The following is a 22,727-nucleotide window of genomic DNA, read 5'->3' as shown; positions in this document are numbered from 1 at the left end:
ATGTCCGTCGCAGTGCCCCAGTACCAGATGCCCAGTCGGCACTACTTCTCAAAGAAAGGTGTGCCTGCGCTCCACCAGCATGTCGCACACAACATCACCGCTTCTTTGAGAAACTCTGTGTGTGACAGGGTGCATTTCACCACAGACACTTGGACGAGTAGGCATGGACAGGGGCGTTACATGTCGCTGACTGGGCACTGGGTAACTATGGTGACAGCAGGACAAGGGGCTGCTGTCCAAGTCTTGCCGTCCCCACGAGTTGTGCGTCAATCCTCTTTATGTCATTTTTCCTCCACTGCTTCTGCCTTCTCAACCTCCTCTCGGTCTTCCACCTGCACCCAAAGCCTGTCTGGTCATGCCACAAGCTTTCTAACTGCGCAGAAGGGATCCTGCACACCTCCTTACTATGCTGGCAGTAGGGCTCAACGTCATCAGGCGGTTTTTACATTGAAATGTCTGGGAAATGTGAGTCACACAGCTGAGGAGTTGTGGTCAGCTCTGGAGAACCAATTTCATGAATGGTTGTCTCCACTGGACCTGAAACCAGGGAAGGCCATGTGCGACAATGCTGCAAACCTGGGTGCGGCCCTTCGCCGGGGCAATGTCACACACGTGCCTTGTATGGCTCACGTGTTGAACCTGGTTGTCCAGCAATTTTTAACCCACTATCCCAGACTAGATGGCCTTCTGCAGAGGGCACGGTCGCTGTGTGCTCACTTCCGCCGTTCGCATCCCGCAGCTCAGCGACTTACATCTCTACAGAAGTCGTTGGGCCTGCCACTTCACCGGCTAAAATGCGATGTGCCTACCAGGTGGAATTCAACTCTGCACATGTTTCAGCGACTGTGGCAGCACCGACAAGCCCTGGTACAATACGTTCTGACGTATAGCCTGGGCCAACGAGATTCAGAGGTGGGGCAAATCACGCTGGAGGAGTGGTCTCAGATCAGGGACCTATGCACCCTTCTGCACAGTTTTGAAATGGCGACGAAGATGTTTAGTGCTGACGATGCCATTATCAGCATGACTATTCCGGTGATTTACATGCTGGAGCACATGTTAAACAGAATTCGGAGTCAGGTGGTGGCACAAGAGGAGGTTGAGGAAGTAGAGGAGGAGGAGTTGTATGCGGAAGGGCTAACATCTGCAAGGTCCAGACGGTCGGCAGCACCAGGGCGGCAGGCATGTGAGGGTGGGGGAGATGATTTTACCAGGGCGCATGGTAGCAGCCAAACTAGTGAGGAAGGTGCAGGAGCCCAGGAAGAAGTGGAGGACGAACTGATGGAAGACTCATCAGATGAGGGAGACCTTGATCACATTTCTGTTGTGCGAGGTTGGGGGGAGAGGACAGAGGAAGGAAGCATGATTGTTACCTCGCCACCAACACAACAGGGACTTGGTGCTCCTGGATGCGCAACACACATGAGTGCCTTCTTGCTGCACTACCTGCAACATGACCCTCGAATTGTGAGAATTAGAAATAATCCTGACTACTGGGTTGCCACACTGTTAGATCCCCGGTACAAAAGTAAATTTGCAGAAATTATTCCTGCCATAGAAAGGGATGCACGCATGCAGGAGTATCAGCAGAGACTGTTGCAGAATCTTACATGTGCTTTTCCACAAAATACCAGTGGTGCACGTAGTGAATCTCACAGTTCCAACTTGCCAACCGTGGGACCGTCAAGTGTTCAGCACTCAAACCGTAACAGAACCACAGTATCTGCTGGTAACATCAATTTTGCGGAATCATTTCACCACTTTTTTAGCCCATCCTTTGCAAGGCCACAGGAGACAAGAAGTCTGACACATAGTCAACGCCTAGAGACGATGGTACAGGAGTATCTCCAAGTAAACATTGAAGCCACGACTGTGTCACTATACCCTTGCTCTTTTTGGGCTTCCAATCTGGATAAATGGCCGGAGCTAGCCACTTACGCCTTGGAGATCATGTCATGCCCCGCAGCCAGCGTTCTGTCTGAACGTGTGTTCAGCGCTGCTGGTGGTGTGCTGACAGATAAGCGCACGCGGCTCTCCACTGATAATGTAGACAGACTCACGTTCATAAAGATGAACAAATCATGGATCCGAAACGACTTTTCTACCCCTGTGTCATCCTGGGGAGAGTAAAAGCTTGATGATTGGTTAAAATCACCCTACCAACCGTTTTAAGCTTTCAAATTACTAATCATGTTTATCTGTATCTTGACTGGAAAATAATTTGGGCTTTGTAGCAGTGTGCAGCACTGATCCTATTAGGCCATCTATAATAAGCTTCACCAGATTTAAAATTAAAAATAATTTTTAGCTGCATCTAGCCCGGAAAATAATTTTGGGGCTCCGAGATGCGCAAGACACATAAGTGCCTTCTTGCTGCACTACCTGCAGCATGACCCTCATATTGTCAGAATACGAAGTAATCATGACTACTGGGTTGCCACACTCTTAGATCCCTCAAACTTTTCGATCAACCTTTTCATTTTAATAAAGACCAAAAAAATGGTCATTTTTGAAATTATAAGCATTAGCAGGTTGTTAGAAACTGAAATCAAACAGTTTTCAACTCAAAACTTTATTCTAGGTGATGTTACATTTTCACATAGGACCCCTTGTTCGAAAGGAGCTTCTGAACTCTCTCGTCCATTGAATTTGTCAGGTTTTGGATGGTTTCTGCTTCAATTGTTTTGCATGAGGACAGAATACCCTCCCAGAGCTGTTGCTTAGATGTGAACTGCCTCCCGCCATCATAGACACTCCTTTTAATGATGCTCCAAAGGTTCTGAATGGGGTAGAGGTCGGGGAGCATGGGGGTCACACCATAAGTTTGTCCCCTTTTATGCCCATATCAGCCAGAGATGCAGATGTTTTATGTGCAGCATGAGATGGTGCATTATCATGCAGAAAAATGATCTTGCTGTGAAATACACGGTTCTTCTTCTTGAACCATGGCAGGAAGTGCTGTTTGAGAAAATCCACATACATTATGGAGTTCATCTTTAGCGCCTTCAGGGATCCTAAAGGGGCCGACAATCTCTCTCCCCATGATTCCAGCCCAAAACATTACTCCACCTCCTCCTTGTTGGCGCTGTAGCCGTGTTTGCGTGGGGTGTCCATCAACCAGCCATCCTCCACTCCATTCATCTGGACCATCGAGCGCTGCACGGCACTCATCCGTGAACAAAACAGTTTTGAAATCAGTCTTCATGTAATGTTTGGCCCACTGGAGCCGTTTCTGCTTGTGTGAAGTGGATAGAGGAGGTTGACAGGATGGCGTATGCACAGCTGCAAACCTCTGAAGGACCCTGCATCTTGTTGTTCGGGGGACGTTGGAGGCACAAGCAGCTTCAAAAACTTGTCTGCTGCTATGACAAGGCTTTTTTGCCGCTGCTCTTTCAACCTGACGTAATTGCCTGTAGGAAAGCATCCTCAATTTGCCCTTATCAGCACGCACACGTGTGTACTGTGAATCAGCTACATACTTCTTGATTGCCAAGACACTTCATCCTGATCATCGCACAATGTTGATTGTAGTCATGCCTTGACCTATACACTCCACAATTTGTTGCTTCTCAGCAGCCGACACATCCTTTTTCTTTCCTATTTTGGCAGAAAATGTAGGCTGCTTAATAATGTGAGAGAGCCTTCTTAAGTAGTCTTGCCTTTCATTGGACACACCTGCCAAACTAATTAGCACAGGTGTCTGCAATTGCTTACAGTGATATAAAGAGCCCTGACACACATCACCATCAATGAGTTTAACTGACAAACAAACAAATTCTTCCCTTATCACTCCTAAACACTTTTTGCATAATAATTTGGAACGTGGTGTACATGTGCTTTTCCACAAAACACCAGTGGTTCACGTAGTGAATCTTACAGTTCTAACTTGCCAACCGTGGTCTGTATGGAATTGTTCAATAAAGGGCCCAAAATTAAGATAACATAGATGGGAGAGGTCTCTATGAATAGGAATTCCTAAGTATTTGATACCCTGTGAGGGCCAGGCAAAGGGAAAGTTGGACTGGATGGAATCCTATATGGATTTAGGGAGGGAGACATCGAGGGCCTCAGACTTCGCTGCATTGATTTTAAAATTTTACCATGTAACAAAGTGATCTATTTCAGCCATAACAGCAGGGATGGATATATGTAATTGAGTGATATATACTAGGACATCATCAGCAAATAGAGAGCACTTGTACTCGGTGCCTCCCACCTGAATCCACCTAATATTGGGGTTATGGCGAATTGATGAGAGCAGGTGCTCCGTCACTAGGATGTATAAGAGAGGGGACAGAGGACATCCCTGCCTTGTCCCATTGGTGATTGTGAAAGGTGATGAAAATGTTCTGACGCACCCCCTGGGCATTGGGACACCCGGAGCCGGACCCTTTTTGGTGGATGCTGGTGGTTGTAGTCTTCGTGGCGGTGATCCGGTTCCGTGGCTCAGGGCGGTCAAACCAGTGGCGGAACTATTTATGTGGTTTTGATGTTTAAATGTCCGACTACGCCACCCGTGGATTGCGGTCAGAGTGAACCGCCGCTACAGGGCAGACCGCTAAGGCTGGTGTTGTGGGTGCAGCAGAGCGTAGCATAACTCCCCACGGGAGGAGTATAGCCTCAGGGCAGTGTATGCGGAGGATGGGGGTGATGGTGCAGGGCAGCAGCAGTAACGACACGGAGTCAGTGATGCAGTTCAGGGCCTTTACTCACAGTTCTTATTATCCAGACCACGTCTGCAGGTAACGGCTGCCCACGTCGTACTGTGCTCACCAGGTGAGGGGCTCAGACAACTCCCAGATAACTTTGGAGCGCTTCACAGGACCCCCTTTGTGTGTCCTTTGTCTGGCCTTTCTTACCAACACTTCTGTCCGGCTGCCTCGGGCCTCCTCTTGGTAAACTTGGCGCCAGTTTCCCTGACCCTATGTGGTGCCTTCCTAGCGGGTGGAGCAAGGGGCTGCGCCACATAAAATGTCAGAGCCTCCGGTTTCTAGCTGAGGGTCGTTTCCTGCCTCCACTAGTTCGGGGACCGGTCTCCCCCTTTGGCCTGACCCCTCCACGCAGGTGGATTCGGGCGTGCGGTGGCGACTCGCCCGTCCGCACCCCTGGGATCCCTTCATTCCTCGTTCCTGGAGCCTTCTCCGCTCCTCTTCCTTCCTTCTCCCTCTTGCAGGCCTGGGCCTCTGTTACTAGGCCCGCCTCCAGAGCAGAGCTTATGCAGAGCCCCTGCTCCCTGCCACTTCTGCTCAGACTTCTCTGCACTGAACTAAGATGGTGCCCACCTTTTATACTCCCTTCTCAATGCACCCAGGAACTGCTTCCTCCCTGCTCCTGCACTGCAGGGTTCCCCTTCCTCAGTGTTCCCTCCCCCCACTCCAGCCAGGGACAGGGACTGTCGTGCCCATCTCAGGGGCATATTGGTCGCCCTGCCCCACGGCAATGTGGTGTAATGCATGCAGGTGTCGGGTCCTGATCCACACTCCATCCTTATCTGAGAGTGAGATATCACACCTCTGGGTGAGGTGCAATACGTCTGTAGCAACCGAGCCCTCGGTGCTACAGTTCCATTTATCTTCAGCCTAGGTGACGTATTGTGATACAGGGCCGTGATTTTGGCTATAAAAGGGTCCCCTAGACCCCTACCCCAAGCTTTTTAAGAGAATCAAATATGGCGTGCCAGGAGACTCTATGGAATGCTTTCTCAGCATCCAACGAGAGTATCTACTTACAAATTTTTAACTGCATCTAGCCCAGGAAATACTTTGTGCCTAGTAGCAGTGTCTGCTAGTCAGCGGATTATCCCGGCTGTTAAGCAAGCTACACCACCTGTAGTTTGGACACTTAATTTTTTCAAAGGAAATGCTTTGGGACCACGGGATACTTAGTGAAGAGCATCAGGAGGCACCCCAAGGCATAGGGGCTGGGACTGGCACTAGGATGCCTTGCGGTGGACAGCCGAGCTCGATCCTTATAAAAGCTTTTTAACTGCAGCAGCTTTAGTGGACGCTACTGGAGCTGGAATTACGCGGCTGCTGGCATGAGACTTGCACTCCAATAGATCCTTGTAAATGGATTTAAAGTGTATTCATTCAAATTAGAGGGACAATTCAAATTAAAAAGCTTAGAGCTGCCTCCACCACAGGGGGGCTCTCTCGACCCACCAGCGGACAGGCACCAGTATTGGGAGAGGGGGGCTGGCCGTCAGGGTTCACCGCGGCTCTGGCACAAACCCGGCGACACGGAGGTGGCACGGGCAGGAGCGGACTGGCCGTGTCGGCTTCTCACTTTTTGGATTTTAGAAGGGCATGACATGCCTATATCTGTGTCTCCCCCTCCTTTTACTCCTCCACCTCTTTTCTTTTCGCATGACTATATGTACTTGTCACTTTTCCATGTGTTAGTTGTGTCTTCTGAGCAGTTTGTCAGCTTTTGGACACCTTTGAAGGTGTTTTCTATGTGTTTCTATGTGTTTTTGTTTGCCTGCCATTGGTTTTAACGGTGTTCGAAGGTGTTCGACGAACAGTTCAACGAACAGTTCGGCGAACACACGGGTGTTCGACGAACCGAACCGAACTCGAACACTACGGGGGTGGCTCAACACTATTAATAATGCTTTTGGAACTCTTCCATTGGTCTCGGAATTCCGCTGATGTTTAACAATGCTTTTGAAACTAGTCCATTGTTCTAAGAATTCCGCTGAAGTTGAAAAATGCTTTACAACTTTTCCATTGTTCTCAGAAATTCACTGAAGTTTAAAAATGCTTTGGAACTCTCCCATTGTGCTCGGGATTCCGCTGATGTTTAACAATGCTTTGAAACTCTTCCATTGTTCTCGGAATTGCGATGTAGTTTAAAAATGCATTGGAACTCTTCCATTGTTCTCGGAATTCCGCTGAAGTTTAACAATGCTTTGGAACTCTTCCATTGTTGTCTGAATTCCGATGTAGTTTAAAAATGCATTCGAACTCTTCCATGGTTCTCGGAATTCCGCTGATGTTTAACAATACTTTTGAATTCTTCCATTGTTCTCGGAATTCTGCTGAAGTTTAAAAATGCTTTGGAACTCTTCCATTGTTCTCGGAAGTCTGCTGAAGTTTAAAAATGCTTTGGAACTCATCCATTGTTCTCGGAAATCTGCTGAAGTTTAAAAAAGCTTTGGAACTCTTCCAATATTCTCGGAATTCCGTTGATGTTTAACAATGCTTTGGACCTCTTCCGTTGTTCTGGAAAATCTGCTGAAGTTTAAAATTGCATTGGAACTCTTCCATTGTTCTCGGAATTCCGCTGATGTTTAATAATGCTTTTGGAACTCTTCCATTGTTCTCGGAATTCTGCTGAAGTTTAAAAAAGCTTTGGAACTATTCCATTGTTCTCGGAATTCTGCTAATTTTTACCAATGCGTTGGAAGTCTTCCATTGTTCTCGGAATTCCGCTGATGTTTAATAATGCTTTTGGAACTCTTCCATTGTCCTCGGAATTCGGCTAATGTTTAACAATGCTTTGGAACTCATCCATTGTTCTCGGAATTCTGCTGAAGTTTAAAATTGCTTTGAACTCTTCCATTTTTCTCAGAATTCTGCTGATGGTCAACAATGCTTTTGGAACTCTTCCATTGTTCTCGGAATTCAGCTGAAGATTAAGAATGCTTTGGAAATCTTCCATTGTTCTCAGAATTCCACTGATGTTTAAAAAATATTTGGAACTCTTCCATTATTCTTGTAATATCGCTGAAGTTTAAAAATGCTTTGGAACTCTTTCATTGTTCTGGGAATTTTGCTGAAGTTTAAGAATGCTTTGGAACTCTTACGTTGTTCTGGGAAATCTGCTGAAGTTGAAAAATGCTTTGGAACTCTTCCATTGTTCTCAGATTTCCATTGAAGCTTAAAAATACTTTGGAAATCTTCCATTATTCTCGGAATTCCACTAATGTTTAACAATGCAATGGAACTCTTCTATTGTTCTTGGAATTCCGAGGGAAGTCTAAAAATACTTTGGAACTCTCATGTTGTTCTTGGAATTCTGCTGAAGTTTAAGAATGCATTGGAACTCTTTCATTGTTTTCGGAATTCCGCTGATGTGTAACAGTGCTTTGGAACTCTTCCATTGTTCTCAGAATACCGCTGAAGTTTAAAAGTGCTTTGGAACTTTTCCATTGTTCTCAGAAATCCAATGAAGCTTAAAAATGCTTTGGAAATCTTCCATTGTTCTCAAAATTCCAATAAAGCTTAACAATGCTTTTGGAACTCTTCCATTGTTCTCGGAATTCTGTTGATGTTTAACAGTGCTTTTGGAATGCTTCCATTGTTCTGTGAATTCCGCTGAAGTTGAAAAATGCTTTGGAATTCTTCAATTTTTCTCAGAATTCCAATGTAGCTTTAAAATGCTTGGAACTCTTCCATTGTTTTCGGAATTCCAGTGAAGTTTTAAGAAGCTTTGGAACTCTTCCATTGTTCTGGGAATTCTGCTGTAGTTTTAAAATGCTTTGGAACTCTTCAATTGTTCTCGGAATTCCGCTGATGTTTAACGACGCTTTGGAACTCTCCATTGTTCTCAGAATTCCGCTGAAGTTTAACAATGCTTTGGAACTCTTCCATTGTTCTCAGAATTCTGCTGAAGTATAAAAATGCTTTGGAACTCTTCCATTGTTCTCAGAATTCTGCTGAAGTTTAAAAATGCTTTGGAACTCTTCGATTGTTCTCGGAATTCCGCTGATGTTTAATAATACTTTTGGAACTCTTCCATTGTTCTCTGAATTCCGCTGATGTTTAACAATGCTTTTGGAAATCTACCATTGTTCTCGGAATTCCGCTGAAGTTGAAAAATGCTTTGGTACTCTTCCATTGTTTTCAGAAATCCAATGAAGCTTAAAAATGCTTTGGAAATCTTACATTATTCTCAAAATTCCAATGAAGCTTAAAAATGCTTTGGAACTCTTCCATTGTTCTCGGAATTCCGCTGAAGTTTAAAAAAGCTTTGGAACTCTTCCATTGTTCTCGAATTCCGCTGATGTTCAACAATGGTTTTGGAACTCTTCTATTTTTCTCGGAATTCTGCTGATGTTCAACAATGCTTTTGGAACTCTTTAATTGTTCTCGGAATTCAGCTGACGCTTAAAAATGCTTTGGAAATCTTTTATTGTTCTCAGAATTCCACTGATGTTTAAAAATGCTTTGGAACTCTTCCATTGTCCTCGGAATACTGCTGAAGTTTAAAAAAGCTTTGGAACTCTTCCATTATTCTCGGAATTCCGCTGATGTTTAACAATGCATTTGGAACTCTTCCATTTTTCTCAGAATTCCGCTAATATTCAACAATGCTTTTGGAACTCTTCCATTGTTCCGGGAAATCAGCAGAAGCTTAAAAATGCTTTGGAAATCTTCCATTGTTCTCAGAGTTCCACTGATGTTTAAAAATTCTTTGGAACTCTTCCATTGTTCTTGGAATACCACTGAAGTTTAAAAATGCTTTGGAACTCTTCCATTGTTCTGGGAATTCTGCTGAAGTTTAAAAATGCTTTGGAACTCTTCCATTGTTCTCAGAATTCCACTGAAGTTTAAAAATGCTTTGGAACTCTTCCATTGTTCTCAGAATTCCGCTGAAGTTTAATAATGCTTTTGGAACTCTTCCATTGTTCTCGGAATTCTGCTGATATTTAACAATGCTTTGGAACTCTTCAATTGTTCTCAGAATTCTGGTGAAGTTTAAAAATGCTTTGTAACTCTTCCACTGTTCACGGAATTCTGCTGAAGTTTAAAAAGCTTTGGAACTCTACCATTGTTCTGGTACATCTGCTGAAGTTTAAAATTGCTTTGGAACTCTTCCATTGTTCTCAGAATTCCAATGAAGCTTAAAAATGCTTTGGAACTCTTCCATTGTTCTCGGAATTCTGCTGATGTTTAATAAAGCTTTTGGAACTCTTTCATTGGTCTCGGAATTCCGCTTATGTTTAACAATGCTTTTGAAACTAGTCCATTGTTCTAAGAATTCCGCTGAAGTTGAAAAATGCTTTACAACTTTTCCATTGTTCTCAGAAATTCACTGAAGTTTAAAAATGCTTTGGAACTCTCCCATTGTGCTCGGGATTCCGCTGATGTTTAACAATGCTTTGAAACTCTTCCATTGTTCTCGGAATTGCGATGTAGTTTAAAAATGCATTGGAACTCTTCCATTGTTCTCGGAATTCCGCTGAAGCTTAACAATGCTTTGGAACTCTTCCATTGTTGTCTGAATTCCAATGTAGTTTAAAAATGCATTAGAACTCTTCCATGGTTCTCGGAATTGCGCTGACGTTTAACAATACTTTGGAATTCTTCCATTGTTCTCGGAATTCTGCTGAAGTTTAAAAATGCTTTGGAACTCTTCCATTGTTCTCGGAAGTCTGCTGAAGTTTAAAAATGCTTTGGAACTCATCCATTGTTCTCTGAAATCTGCTGAGGTTTAAAAAAGCTTTGGAACTCTTCCATTGTTCTCGGAATTGCGCTGATGTTTAATAATGCTTTGGAACTCTTCCATTGTTCTTGGAATTCTTCTGAAGTTTAAAAATGCTTTGGAACTCTTCCATTGTTCTCGGAATTCTGCTGAGGTTTAAAAATGCTTTGGAACTCTTCCATTGTTCTCGGAATTCTGATGAAGTTTAAAAAAGCTTTGGAACTCTTCCAATATTCTCGGAATTTCGCTGATGTTTAACAATGCTTTGGACCTCTTCCGTTGTTCTGGAAAATCTGCTGAAGTTTAAAATTGCATTGGAACTCTTACATTGTTCTCGGAATTCCGCTGATGTTTAATAATGCTTTTGGAACTCTTCCATTGTTCTCGGAATTCTGCTGAAGTTTAAAAAAGCTTTGGAACTATTCCATTGTTCTCGGAATTCCGCTAATTTTTACCAATGCTTTGGAAGTCTTCCATTGTTCTCGGAATTCCGCTGATGTTTAATAATGCTTTTGGAACTCTTCCATTGTTCTCGGAATTCGGCTAATGTTTAACAATGCTTTGGAACTCATCCATTTTTCTCGGAATTCTGCTGAAGTTTAAAATTGCTTTGAACTCTTCCATTGTTCTCGGAATTCCGCTGATGTTTAATAATACTTTTGGAACTCTTCCATTGTTCTCTGAATTCCGCTGATGTTTAACAATGCTTTTGGAAATCTACCATTGTTCTCGGAATTCCGCTGAAGTTGAAAAATGCTTTGGTACTCTTCCATTGTTTTCAGAAATCCAATGAAGCTTAAAAATGCTTTGGAAATCTTACATTATTCTCAAAATTCCAATGAAGCTTAAAAATGCTTTGGAACTCTTCCATTGTTCTCGGAATTCCGCTGAAGTTTAAAAAAGCTTTGGAACTCTTCCATTGTTCTCGAATTCCGCTGATGTTCAACAATGGTTTTGGAACTCTTCTATTTTTCTCGGAATTCTGCTGATGTTCAACAATGCTTTTGGAACTCTTTAATTGTTCTCGAAATTCAGCTGACGCTTAAAAATGCTTTGGAAATCTTTTATTGTTCTCAGAATTCCACTGATGTTTAAAAATGCTTTGGAACTCTTCCATTGTCCTCGGAATACTGCTGAAGTTTAAAAAAGCTTTGGAACTCTTCCATTATTCTCGGAATTCCGCTGATGTTTAACAATGCATTTGGAACTCTTCCATTTTTCTCAGAATTCCGCTAATATTCAACAATGCTTTTGGAACTCTTCCATTGTTCCGGGAATTCAGCAGAAGCTTAAAAATGCTTTGGAAATCTTCCATTTTTCTCAGAGTTCCACTGATGTTTAAAAATTCTTTGGAACTCTTCCATTGTTCTTGGAATACCACTGAAGTTTAAAAATGCTTTGGAACTCTTCCATTGTTCTGGGAATTCTGCTGAAGTTTAAAAATGCTTTGGAACTCTTCCATTGTTCTCAGAATTCCACTGAAGTTTAAAAATGCTTTGGAACTCTTCCATTGTTCTCAGAATTCCGCTGAAGTTTAATAATGCTTTTGGAACTCTTCCATTGTTCTCGGAATTCTGCTGATATTTAACAATGCTTTGGAACTCTTCAATTGTTCTCAGAATTCTGGTGAAGTTTAAAAATGCTTTGTAACTCTTCCACTGTTCACGGAATTCTGCTGAAGTTTAAAAAGCTTTGGAACTCTACCATTGTTCTGGTACATCTGCTGAAGTTTAAAATTGCTTTGGAACTCTTCCATTGTTCTCAGAATTCCAATGAAGCTTAAAAATGCTTTGGAACTCTTCCATTGTTCTCGGAATTCTGCTGATGTTTAATAAAGCTTTTGGAACTCTTTCATTGGTCTCGGAATTCCGCTTATGTTTAACAATGCTTTTGAAACTAGTCCATTGTTCTAAGAATTCCGCTGAAGTTGAAAAATGCTTTACAACTTTTCCATTGTTCTCAGAAATTCACTGAAGTTTAAAAATGCTTTGGAACTCTCCCATTGTGCTCGGGATTCCGCTGATGTTTAACAATGCTTTGAAACTCTTCCATTGTTCTCGGAATTGCGATGTAGTTTAAAAATGCATTGGAACTCTTCCATTGTTCTCGGAATTCCGCTGAAGTTTAACAATGCTTTGGAACTCTTCCATTGTTGTCTGAATTCCAATGTAGTTTAAAAATGCATTAGAACTCTTCCATGGTTCTCGGAATTGCGCTGACGTTTAACAATACTTTGGAATTCTTCCATTGTTCTCGGAATTCTGCTGAAGTTTAAAAATGCTTTGGAACTCTTCCATTGTTCTCGGAAGTCTGCTGAAGTTTAAAAATGCTTTGGAACTCATCCATTGTTCTCTGAAATCTGCTGAGGTTTAAAAAAGCTTTGGAACTCTTCCATTGTTCTCGGAATTGCGCTGATGTTTAATAATGCTTTGGAACTCTTCCATTGTTCTTGGAATTCTTCTGAAGTTTAAAAATGCTTTGGAACTCTTCCATTGTTCTCGGAATTCTGCTGAGGTTTAAAAATGCTTTGGAACTCTTCCATTGTTCTCGGAATTCTGATGAAGTTTAAAAAAGCTTTGGAACTCTTCCAATATTCTCGGAATTTCGCTGATGTTTAACAATTCTTTGGACCTCTTCCGTTGTTCTGGAAAATCTGCTGAAGTTTAAAATTGCATTGGAACTCTTACATTGTTCTCGGAATTCCGCTGATGTTTAATAATGCTTTTGGAACTCTTCCATTGTTCTCGGAATTCTGCTGAAGTTTAAAAAAGCTTTGGAACTATTCCATTGTTCTCGGAATTCCGCTAATTTTTACCAATGCTTTGGAAGTCTTCCATTGTTCTCGGAATTCCGCTGATGTTTAATAATGCTTTTGGAACTCTTCCATTGTTCTCGGAATTCGGCTAATGTTTAACAATGCTTTGGAACTCATCCATTTTTCTCGGAATTCTGCTGAAGTTTAAAATTGCTTTGAACTCTTCCATTGTTCTCGGAATTCCGCTGATGTTTATCAAACCTATGGAACTCTTCCATCCTTCTCAGAATTCTGTTGATGTTTAATAATACTTTTGGAACTCTTCTATTGTTCTCGGAATTCTGCTGAAGTTTAAAAACGCTTTAGACATCTTCCCTTGTTCTCGGAATTCTGCTGAAGTTTAACAATGCTTTGGAACTCTTACATTGTTCTCAGAATTCCGCTAATGTTTAACAATGCTTTCCAACTCTTCCATTGTTCTCGGAATTCCACTGTAGTTTAAAAATGCATTGGAACTCTTCCATTATTCTCGGAATTCCGCTGAAGTTTAACAATGCTTTGGAACACTTCCATTGTTATCAGAATTCTGCTGAAGTTTAAAAATGCTTTGGAACTCTTCCATTGTTCTCGGTAATCTGCTGAAATTTAAAAAACTTTGGAACACTTTCATTGTTCTCGGAATTCCTCTGAAGTTTAGCCATGCTTTGGAACTCTTCCATTGTTCTTGGAATTCTTCTGAAGTTTAAAAAAGCTTTGGAACTCTTCCAATATTCTCGGAATTCCGCTGATGTTTAACAATGCTTTGGACCTCTTCCGTTGTTCTGGAAATTCTGCTGACGTTTAAAATTGCATTGGAACTCTTCCATTGTTCTCGGAATTCCGCTGATGTTTAATAATGCTTTTGGAACTCTTCCATTGTTCTCAGAATTCCGCTGATGTTTAACAATGCTTTGGAACAATTCCATTGTTCTCGGAATTCTGGTGAAGTTTAAAAATGCTTTGGAACTCTTCCATTGTTCCCGGAATTCTGCTGAAGTTTAAAAAGCTTTGGAACTCTTCCATTGTTCTCGGAATTCCGCTGAAGTTTAAAAATGCTTTGGAATTCTTCCATTGTTCTCGGAATTCTGCTGAAGTTTAAAAAAGCTTTGGAACTATTCCATTGTTCTCGGAATTCCGCTAATTTTTACCAATACTTTGGAAGTCTTCCATTGTTCTCGGAATTCCCCTGATGTTTAATAATGCTTTTGGAACTCTTCCATTGTTCTCGGAATTCGGCTAATGTTTAACAATGCTTTGGAACTCATCCATTGTTCTCGGAATTCTGCTGAAGTTTAAAATTGCTTTGAACTCTTCCATTGTTCTCGAAATTCCGCAGATGTTTATCAAACCTATGGTACTCTTCCATCCTTCTCGGAATTCTGTTGATGTTTAATAATACTTTTGGAACTCTTCCATTGTTCTCGGAATTCTGCTGAAGTTTAAAAACGCTTTAGACATCTTATCTTGTTCTCTGAATTCTGCTGAAGTTTAACAATGCTTTGGAACTCTTACATTGTTCTCAGAATTCCTCTAATGTTTAACAATGCTTTCCAACTCTTCCATTGTTCTCGGAATTCCACTGTAGTTTTAAAATGCATTGGAACTCTTCCATTATTCTCGGAATTCCGCTGAAGTTTAACAATGCTTTGGAATTCTTCCATTGTTATCAGAATTCTGCTGAAGTTTAAAAATGCTTTGGAACTCTTCCATTGTTCTCGGTAATCTGCTGAAATTTAAAAAAGCTTTGGAACACTTCCATTGTTCTCGGTATTCTGCTGACGTTTAATAATGCTTTTGGAACTCTTCCATTGTTCTCGGTATTCCGCTGATGTTTAACAATGCTTTTGGAACACTTCCATTGTTCTCAGAATTCCGCTGAAGTTTAAAAATGCTTTAGAACTCTTCCATTGTTCTCGGAATTCCGCTGAAGTTTAATAATGCTTTGGAACTCTTCCATTGTTCTCGGAATTCCGCTAATGTTTAACAATGCTTTGGAACTCTTTCATTGTTCTCGGAATTCCACTGAAGTTTAGCCATGCTTTGGAACTCTTCCATTGTTCTCGGAATTCCGCTGTAGTTTAAAAATGCATTGGAACTCTTCCATTGTTCTCGGCATTCCACTAAAGTTTTAGAATGCTTTTTAACACTTCCATTTTTCTCGGAATTCTGCTGAAGTTTTAAATCGCTTTGGAACTCTTCCATTGTTCTCGGAATTCCGCTAATGTTTAACAATGCTTTGGAACTCTTTCATTGTTCTCGGAATTCCACTGAAGTTTAGCCATGCTTTGGAACTCTTCCATTGTTCTCGGAATTCCGCTGAAGTTTAAAAATGCTTTATAACTCTTCCATTGTTCTCGGAATTCTGCTGAAGTTTAAAAAAGCTTTGGAACTATTACATTGTTCTCAGAATTCTTCTAATATTTAACAATGCTTTGGAACTCATCCATTGTTCTCTGAAATCTGCTGAAGTTTAAAAAAGCTTTGGAACTCTTCCATTGTTCTCGGAATTCCGCTGATGTTTAATAATGCTTTTGGAACTCTTCCATTGTTCTTGGAATTCCGCTGATGTTTAATAATGCTTTGGAACTCTTCCATTGTTCTTGGAATTCTTCTGAAGTTTAAAAATGCTTTGGAACTCTTCCATTGTTCTCGGAATTCTGCTGAGGTTTAAAAATGCTTTGGAACTCTTCCATTGTTCTCGGAATTCTGATGAAGTTTAAAAAAGCTTTGGAACTATTCCATTGTTCTCGGAATTCCGCTAATTTTTACCAATACTTTGGAAGTCTTCCATTGTTCTCGGAATTCCCCTGATGTTTAATAATGCTTTTGGAACTCTTCCATTGTTCTCGGAATTCGGCTAATGTTTAACAATGCTTTGGAACTCTTTCATTGTTCTCGGAATTCCACTGAAGTTTAGCCATGCTTTGGAACTCTTCCATTGTTCTCGGAATTCCGCTGAAGGTTAAAAATGCTTTATAACTCTTCCATTGTTCTCGGAATTCTGCTGAAGTTTAAAAAAGCTTTGGAACTATTACATTGTTCTCAGAATTCTGCTAATATTTAACAATGCTTTGGAACTCTTCCATTGTTCTCGGAATTCCGCTGATGTTTAATAATGCTTTTGGAACTCTTCCATTATTCTCGGAATTCCGCTAATGTTTAACAATGCTTTGGAACTCATCCATTGTTCTCGGAATTCTATTGATGTTTAATAATGCTTTTGGAACTCTTCCATTGTTCTCGGAATTCTGCTGAAGTTTTAAAACGCTATAGAAATCTTCCCTTGTTCTCGGAATTCTGCTGAAGTTTAACAATGCTTTGAACTCTTCCATTGTTCTCAGAATTCCAATGAAGCTTAAGAATGCTTTGGAACTCTTCAATTTTACTCAGAATTACGCTAAAGTTTAAAAATGCTTTGGAACTCTTACATTGTTCTGGGAATTCGGCTGAAGTTTAAAAATGCTTTGGAGCTCTTCCTATGTTCTGGGAGTTCTTCTAAAGTTTAAAAATGCTTTAGAACTCTTCCATTGTTCTTGGAATTCCGCTGATGTGTAACAATGCTTTGGAACTCTTCCATTGTTCTCGGAATTCTGCTGTAGTTTAAAAATGCATTGAAACTTTTCCATTGTTGTCGGAATTCCGCTGAAGTTTTACAATGCATTGGAACTCTTCCATTTTTCTCTGAATTCTGCTGAAGTTTAAAAATGCTTTGGAACTCTTCCATTGTTCTCGAAATTCCGCTGATGTTTAACAATGCTTTGGAACTCTTCCATTGTTCTCGGAATTCCGCTGTAGTTTAAAAATGCTTTGGAACTCTTTCATTGTTCTCGGAATTCCGCTGAAGCTTAGCCATGCTTTGGAACTCTTCCATTGTTCTCGGAATTCCGCTGAAGTTTAAAAATGCTTTGGAACTCCTCCATTGTTCTCGGAATTCTGCTGAAGTTTAAAAATGCTTTGGAACTCTTCCATTGTTCTGGGAATTTGGCTGAAGTTTAAAAATGCTTTGGAACTCTTCCATTGTTCTCGGAATTCTGCTGAAGTTTAAAAATGCTTTGGAACTCCTCCATTGTTCTCGGAATTCTGCTGAAGTTTAAAAATGCTTTGGAACTCTTCCTATGTTCTGGGAGTTCTGCTGAAGTTTAAAAATGCTTTGGAACTCTTCCATTGATCTCGGAATTCCGCTGATGTTTAACAATGCTTTGGAGCTCTTCCATTGTTCTGGGAAATCGGCTGAAGTTTAAAAATGCTTTGGAGATCTTCCTATGTTCTGGGAGTTCTTCTGAAGTTTAAAAATGCTTTAGAACTCTTCCATTGTTCTCGGAATTCCGCTGATGTCTAACAATGCTTTGGAACTCTTCCATTGTTCTCGGAATTCCGCTGTAGTTTAAAAATGCATTGGAACTTTTCCATTGTTCTCGGAATTCCGCTGAAGTTTTACAATGCTTTGGAACTCTTCCATTTTTCTCTGAAGTCTGCTGAAGTTTAAAAATGCTTTGGAACTCTTCCATTGTTCTCGGAATTCCGCTGATGTTTAACAATGCTTTGGAACTCTTCCATTGTTCTCGGAATTCCGCTGTAGTTTAAAAATGCTTTGGAACTGTTTCATTGTTCTCGGAATTCCGCTGAAGTTTAGCCATGCTTTGAAACTCTTCCATTGTTCTCGGAATTCTGCTGAAGTTTAAAAATGCTTTGGAACTCTTCCATTGTTCTGGGAATTCGGCTGAAGTTTAAAAATGCTTTGGAACTATTCCTATGTTCTGGGAGTTCTGCTGAAGTTTAAAAATGCTTTGGAACTCTTCCATTGTTCTCGGATTTCCGCTGATGTTTAACAATGCTTTGGAACTCTTCCATTGTTCTCGGAATTCCGCTGTAGTTTAAAAATGCTTTGGAACTCTTTCATTGTTCTCGGAATTCCGCTGAAGTTTAGCCATGCTTTGAAACTCTTCCATTGTTCTCGGAATTCCGCTGTAGTTTAAAAATGCTTTGGAACTCCTCCATTGTTCTCGGAATTCTGCTGAAGTTTAAAAATGCTTTGGAACTATTCCATTGTTCTGGGAATTCGGCTGAAGTTTAAAAATGCTTTGGAACTATTCCTATGTTCTGGGAGTTCTGCTGAAGTTTAAAAATGCTTTGGAACTCTTCCATTGTTCTCGGAATTCCGCTGATGTTTAACAATGCTTTAGAACTCTTCCATTGTTCTCGGAATTCCGCTGATGTTTAACAATGCTTTGGAACTCTTCCATTGTTCTCGGAATTCCGCTGTAGTTTAAAAATGCACTGGAACTCTTCCATTGTTCTCAGAAATCCGCTGAAGTTTTACAATGCTTTGGAACTCATCCATTGTTCTCGTAACACTGTTGATGTTTAATAATGCTTTTGGAACTCTTCCATTGTGCTCGGAGTTCTGCTGAAGTTTAAAAATGCTTTGGAACTCTTCCTATGTTCTGGGAGTTCTGCTGAAGTTTAAAAATGCTTTGGAACTCTTCCATTGTTCTTGGAATTCCGCTGAAGTTTAGCCATGCTTTGGAACTCTTCCATTTTTCTCGGAATTCCGCTGAAGTTTAAAAATGCTTTGGAACTCTTCCATTGTTCTCGGAATTCTGCTGAAGTTTAAAAAAGATTTGGAACTATTCCATTGTTCTAAGAATTCTGCTAATATTTAACAATGCTTTGGAACTCTTCCATTGTTCTCGGAATTCCGCTGATGTTTAATAATGCTTTTGGAACTCTTCCATTGTTATCGGAATTCTGCTAATGTATAACAATGCTTTGGAACTCATCCATTGTTCCCGGAATTCTGTTTATGTTTAATAATACTTTTCGAACTCTTCCATTGTGCTCGGAATTCTGCTGAAGTTTAAAAATGCTTTGGAACTCTTCCTATGTTCTGGGAGTTCTGCTGAAGTTTAAAAATGCTTTGGTACTCTTCCATTGTTCTCGGAATTCCGCTGATGTTTAACAATGCTTTGGAGCTCTTCCATTGTTCTGGGAATTCGGCTGAAGTTTAATAATGCTTTGGAGATCTTCCTATGTTCTGGGAGTTCTGCTGAAGTTTAAAAATGCTTTAGAACTCTTCCATTGTTCTCGGAATTCCGCTGATGTCTAACAATGCTTTGGAACTCTTCCAGTGTTCTCGGAATTCCGCTGTAGTTTAAAAATGCATTGGAACTTTTCCATTGTTCTCGGAATTCCGCTGAAGTTTTACAATGCTTTGGAACTCTTCCATTGTTCTCGGAATTCCGCTAATGTTTAACAATGCTTTGGAACTCTTCCATTTTTCTCGGAATTCCGCTGTAGTTTAAAAATGCTTTGGAACTCTTTCATTGTTCTCGGAATTCCGCTGAAGTTTAGCCATGCTTTGGAACTCTTCCATTTTTCTCGGAATTCCGCTGAAGTTTAAAAATGCTTTGGAACTCTTCCATTGTTCTCGGAATTCTGCTGAAGTTTAAAAAAGATTTGGAACTATTCCATTGTTCTCAGAATTCTGCTAATATTTAACAATGCTTTGTCTCTTCCATTGTTCTCGGAATTCCGCTGATGTTTAATAATGCTTTTGGAACTCTTCCATTGTTCTCGGAATTCTGCTAATGTATAACAATGCTTTGGAACTCATCCATTGTTCCCGGAATTCTGTTTATGTTTAATAATACTTTTCAAACTCTGCCATTGTGCTCGGAATTCTGCTGAAGTTTAACAATGCTTTGGAACTCTTCCATTGTTCTCGGAATTCCGCTGTAGTTTAAAAATGCTTTGGAACTCTTTCATTGTTCTTGGAATTCCGCTGAAGTTTAGCCATGCTGTGGAACTCTTCCATTGTTCTCGGAATTCCGCTGAAGTTTAAAAATGCTTTGGAACTCTTCCATTTTTCTCTGAATTCTGCTGAAGTTTAAAAATGCTTTGGAACTCTTCCATTGTTCTCGAAATTCCACTGATGTTTAACAATGCTTTGGAACTCTTCCATTGTTCTCGCAATTCCGCTGTAGTTTAAAAATGCTTTGGAACTCTTTCATTGATCTCGGAATTCCGCTGAAGTTTAGCCATGCTTTGGAACTCTTCCATTGTTCTTGGAATTCCGCTGAAGTTTAAAAATGCTTTGGAACTCCTCCATTGTTCTCGGAATTCTGCTGAAGTTTAAAAATGCTTTGGAACTCTTCCATTGTTCTGGGAATTCGGCTGAAGTTTAAAAATTCTTTGGAACTCTTCCTATGTTCTGGGAGTTCTGCTGAAGTTTAAAAATGCTTTGGAACTCTTCCATTGTTCTCGGAATTCCGCTGATGTTTATCAATGCTTTAGAACTCTTCCATTGTTCTCGGAATTCCGCTGAAGTTTTACAATGCTTTGGAACTCATCCATTGTTCTCGTAACACTGTTGATGTTTAATAATGCTTTTGGAACTCTTCCATTGTGCTCGGAGTTCTGCTGAAGTTTAAAAATGCTTTGGAACTCTTCCATTGTTCTCGGAATTCTGCTAATGTTTAACAGTGCTTTAGAACTCCTCCATTGTTCTCGGAATTCCGTTGTAGTTTAAAAATGCATTGGAACTCTTCCATTGTTCTCGGTATTCCACTGAAGTTTTAGAATGCTTTTTAACACTTCTATTTTTCTCGGAATTCTGCTGAAGTTTTAAATCGCTTTGGAACTCTTCCATTGTTCTCGGAATTCCGCTAATGTTTAACAATGCTTTGGAACTCTTTCATTGTTCTCGGAATTCCACTGAAGTTTAACAATGCTTTGGAACTCTTCCATTGTTCTCGCAATTCTGCTGAAGTGTGAAAATGCTTTAGAACTCTTCCATTGTTCTCAGAATTCCGCTAATGTTTAACAATGCATTGCAACTCTTCCATTGTTCAAGGAATTCTGCTGTAGTTTAACAATGCTTTGGAACTCTTCCATTTTTCTCGAACTTCCGCTGAAGTTTAACAATGCTTTGGAACTCTTCCATTGTTCTCGCAATTCTGCTGAAGTGTGAAAATGCTTTAGAACTCTTCCATTGTTCTCAGAATTCCGCTAATGTTTAACAATGCATTGCAACTCTTCCATTGTTCTCAGAATTCCGATGATGTTTAACAATGCTTTGGAACTCTTACATTTTTCTCGGAAATCCGCTGATGTTTAGCAATGCTTTGGAACTCTTCCATTGTTCTTGGAATTCCGCTGATGTTTAACAATGCTTTTGGAAGTCTTCCATTGTTTTCAAAATTCCGCTGATGTTTAACAATGCTTTGGAACTCTTCCAATGTTCTCAGAATTCCGCTGAAGATGAAAAATGCTTTGGAACTCTTCCATTGTACTCGGAATTCCGCTGAAGTTTAAAAAAGCTTTGGAACTCTTCCATTGTTCTCGGAATTCCGTTGATGTTTAACAATCCTTTGGATCTCTTAGATTGTTCACCAAATTCTGCTGAAGTTTAAAGATGCTTTGGAACTCTTCCATTGTTCTCGGAATTCAGCTGATGTTTAACAATGCTTTGAAACTCTTCCATTGTTCAAGGAATTCCGATGTAGTTTAACAATGCTTTGGAACACTTCCATTGTTCTCGGAATTCTGCTGAAGTTTAAAAATGCTTTGGAATTCTTCCATTGTTCTCAGAATTCCGCTGATGTTTAATATTTCATTTGGAACTCTTCCATTGTTCTCAGAATTCCGCTAATGTTTAACAATGCATTGCAACTCTTCCATTGTTCAAGGAATTCCGCTGTAGTTTAACAATGCTTTGGAACTCTTCCATTGTTCTCGGAATTCTGCTGAAGTTTAAAAATGCTTTGGAATTCTTCCATTGTTCTCAGAATTCCGCTGATGTTTAAAAATGCTTTGGAACTCTTCCATTGTACTCGGAATTCCGCTGAAGTTTAAAAAAGCTTTGGAACTCTTCCATTGTTCTCGGAATTCTGCTGAAGTTTAAAAGTGCTTTGGAACTCTTCCATTGTTCTCGGAATTCCGCTGATGTTTAACAATCCTTTGGATCTCTTAGATTGTTCACCAAATTCTGCTGAAGTTTAAAGATGCTTTGGAGCTCTTCCATTGTTCTCGGAATTCCGCTGATGTTTAACAATGCTTTGAAACTCTTCCATTGTCAAGGAATTCCTCTGTAGTTTAACAATGCTTTTGAACTCTTCCATTGTTCTCGGAATTCTGCTGAAGTTTAAAAATGCTTTGGAATTCTTCCATTGTTCTCAGAATTCCGCCAATGTTTAACAATGCATTGCAACTCTTCCATTGTTCAAGGAATTCCGCTGTAGTTTAACAATGCTTTTGAACTCTTCCATTGTTCTCGAAATTCCGCTGAAGTTTAACATTGCTTTGGAACTATTCCATTGTTCTCGCAATTCTGCTGAAGTGTGAAAATGCTTTAGAACTCTTCCATTGTTCTCAGAATTCCGCTAATGTTTAACAATGCATTGCAACTCTTCCATTGTTCTCAGAATTCCGATGATGTTTAACAATGCTTTGGAACTCTTCCATTTTTCTCGGAAATCCGCTCATGTTTAGCAATGCTTTGGAACTC

Source organism: Phyllobates terribilis, unplaced genomic scaffold (assembly GCF_046119375.1).
Source record: "Phyllobates terribilis strain yellow unplaced genomic scaffold, ASM4611937v1 Scaffold_1__5_contigs__length_1240528914, whole genome shotgun sequence".
In the NCBI taxonomy this organism is placed as follows: Eukaryota; Metazoa; Chordata; class Amphibia; order Anura; family Dendrobatidae; genus Phyllobates; species Phyllobates terribilis.
The sequence above is the reverse complement of the archived record's forward strand: the minus strand, read 5'-3'. Positions refer to the sequence as shown.